At 38.6% G+C, this 3,531-nt stretch overlaps 1 protein-coding gene across 1 annotated transcript in view; it reads right to left on the bottom strand.

Annotated features, from left to right (window-relative positions):
- Positions 1–2,704: 2,704 nt before the first annotated feature.
- LOC125047416 overlaps positions 2,705–3,531 on the bottom strand; it is a 6,104-nt gene continuing 5,277 nt past the window's right edge. Inside the window, exon 2 of the mRNA XM_047645602.1 lies at positions 2,705–3,531. This exon is cut by the window's right edge and continues 2,712 nt beyond it. The gene's annotated coding sequence lies outside the window, so the exon portion shown is untranslated.

The raw sequence follows: 3,531 nt of genomic DNA, 5'->3' as shown, positions 1-3,531 counted from the left end.
AAAAAGCCTACGACATGACATGGCGATATGGCCTACTCAGAAAACTTTATGCTTTCGGATTACGTGGAAACTTGCCTTGTTTTATTCAAAATTTCATTTCTGACAGAACGTTTTCTGTCAAATTGTTTTCTGACAATGTCACTTTTTCGGACATTTTTGTCCAGGCAAACGGGGTCCCACAAGGAAGTGTCTTGTCACCAACTCTATTTCTATGTATGATAAATGACATCTTACCAGCTCCTCCTCGGAATCTTAAATACTCACTGTACGCTGATGATTGTGCATTATGGCATTCCAGCAATAATGCAGAATTCTCAGCAAATCGCATCCAATTGGCACTGGATATGATTCATAACTGGGGCCTCCAGTGGGGTTTTAAGTTTTCCATTAGAAAGAGTATTGGGGTAATTTTTTCACATAGGAGGAAGCCGAACATCAGGCTAACTCTAGACAACCACCTAATACCTATTCAAAATTCTGCAAGATTTCTTGGGCTACTTTTTGATAGTAGACTCAATTGGAAAGACCACATTGGTCAGTTAAAGAATAAATGTCAAAGAGCACTAAATTTATTAAAGTGCATTTCTGGTAATAAATGGGGAGCTGATAGACAGTCTTTGCTAATGGTATATAAAGCCCTGATTAGGTCTAAAATAGACTATGGGTCAATCGTGTATGGTTCGGCATCGAAAACAAGTTTGAAAGGATTGGATACTGTGCAGAATGCTTGTCTGCGTGTGTGTCTTGGAGCCCTAAAATGTACTCGGATCGAGCGTCTTGAGGTGGAGTCAGGAGTACCTCCCCTCCGACTCAGACGCGGCCAGTTAGCACTGACCTATGCCGCTAAGGTGGCTCGAGACCCGAGCCACCCTAATGGCAATGGAGGCACTAGGCCCTTTGCCACGAGACTCTACGACCTCGTCGAGAAAGTCGGTATAGATCTCTCTACCATCGATACCCTGGTTCAGTCAAATATAGCGCCATGGGAAACACCCAATTTTTCTATAATGGAAGCCTCGCTTCCATCAGCCAAGGCCATGGCGCCGGAGGGTGAGGTACGCCAGAGGTTCAGAGAGATCCTTATTAAACATCTTCCTTTTTTTGATATATATACCGACGGCTCCAAGACAGATGAGTGTGTAGGTGCGGGTGTATGGTCGACTGAATGTGAACTAAAGTTTAGACTGCCGAATCATACATCGATTTTTCTTGCGGAACTTTTTGCCATTGATAAAGCTATTGATTTTGCACTATCGACGACCCACGATAGAATAGTTATTTTTTCAGATTCATTAAGTTCACTTAAAGCTATGAAATCCTTAGATACCACTAAAAATGAATTGCTGGGTAATATCATTCGTAAGTTACACGGTGCCAACAAATCAATCAAACTAATATGGGTACCAGGTCACTCTGGTATCCATGGTAATGAACAGGCTGACAAACTAGCCGGGTCAACTGGCGATCTGGACACTACCATAGTTCGTACAGATCTCAGGTGTTTTGTGTCTCTTATAAAAGGAAAAATACATCTCCTGTGGCAAAGTGAGTGGACCAACCTCCAACTCACACAAAAAATAAAACCAACCATTGAACTGTGGGGCACATCCCACAGGAAAGAAAGAAGGGAGGAGGTGGTGTTGGCCCGGCTGAGGGTCAACGCCTCAAGATATACCCACCTCACTCCCTACATAGAGAAAACTTTCCCTCTTCAGTGCCCACAATGCAACACCAACCTTTCCATACCACACCTCTTAATAGTATGCCCGAGATATGCCATCCATAGACAGCCACTCAAAAATTGCCTTCGTTTAAAAAATAAAGATTTCACACTAATAAACATGCTATCAGATGATGAAACAATCATCAGTAAAGTAATCACTTTTTTAAGGGAGACAAAACTTTATGACCTTATATAGATTGATAGAATAAATAGGATCCATTGGCTTAATAACCTTGGCCACATGCCGCTGGTTGATAGCCAAGAAATCCAACAAAGAAAGAAAGAAAGAAAGATGGTGTTGTTTTTATTATAAACATTATAATTACAATAATGTTATAAACATTAGTAACAGCAAAATAAGATAACGTAAAATATTTTCGTAAATCAGTGAAAAGGGTAAACGGGCGAGACAGGCAGTACTCGTAAATGGCTCATTGGTGACTTAGTACAGACATCTATATGTAAAAACAATCAAACAAGTAACTCACAGTAGGCATGGCATGTACGTACATGCCATGACCACGTCCACAAACACACACACACACACACACACACACACACACACACATATATATATATATATATATATATATACATATACACACACACACACGCACATATGTATAGATGTATATGATATATATATAGATATATATTATATACATATATGTATATGTGTGGGTACATATATATGTATACATATGTATATATATGTATATGTGTGTGTGTGTGTGTGTGTGTGTGTGTGCGCGTGCGTGCGTGCGTGTGTGCATATATGTGCGTATATATACACACATATATGTAGATATCACACACACATACACACACACACATACACTTACACATACACATACACATACACATACACATACACACACACACACACACACACACACACACACACACACACACACACACACACACACACACACACACACACATATATATATATATATATATATATATACACACACACAGAAATGCATACACACACATATAAGCTTGTGTGTGTGTGTGTGGGTTTTCCATTTGCTAAATATTTAGGAAAATGAAATAATTGGTATAGAATACCCATATAGTATCCTGGTATTACAAAGAAGTACAACTACGATAAGAACAGATCACGGTTAATAGAAACCAGGTGAGACCCTTTTCCCCTTTTTGTGTCGTATAGTCAGCTGGATATGATGTTTTTGTATTTATATATATTCCAGATTTTTTATGTTTATTATTATTTTTTTTAATATCTAATGTTTATTCTCATATTTTCAGTCATTTCCCTTGTGTTAATATCTTTCTCTCTCTTTATTCTATCTTTCTGCCGCTCATGATATATTTTTTTCCTTCTAAGGTAAGAAATGAATCAGCTCAGGTGCGTCCATAGTTTCTAATGCGTATATGTGACTGATAAAGCTGCACATATTAATCAGAGTGATATATCGTACACTGTACATTACAGTTCCTTATCTATCCCTTGCATTAGCTCATACCTATTTACGTAAATTAATTGTTTGCGGTCCCAATTTTAAAATAAGAAACGTATTCTTTTGAATGGGCGTTGGCGAAAGTTTTGTATCTCTATGATATTCGAATGCACAAGGATATCAGGTCAGTCATAACCATTACCTTGAGAGTAATGGTCCGAGATCTGGTCCTCGTTGAACGCTACATTTTATATTGAAACGCATCTGTGCCTATCTTTCTCTCTACATGCATGTACATACACTTATAGCACAAATTTATGTATATAATACCCACGCACGCCTCCTTTACTTTCTTTTGTGTTTAAGCCATCATCCTCAGCACCG

This window comes from Penaeus chinensis, chromosome 41, assembly GCF_019202785.1.
Source record: "Penaeus chinensis breed Huanghai No. 1 chromosome 41, ASM1920278v2, whole genome shotgun sequence".
In the NCBI taxonomy this organism is placed as follows: Eukaryota; Metazoa; Arthropoda; class Malacostraca; order Decapoda; family Penaeidae; genus Penaeus; species Penaeus chinensis.
The sequence above is the reverse complement of the archived record's forward strand: the minus strand, read 5'-3'. Positions and strand labels throughout refer to the sequence as shown.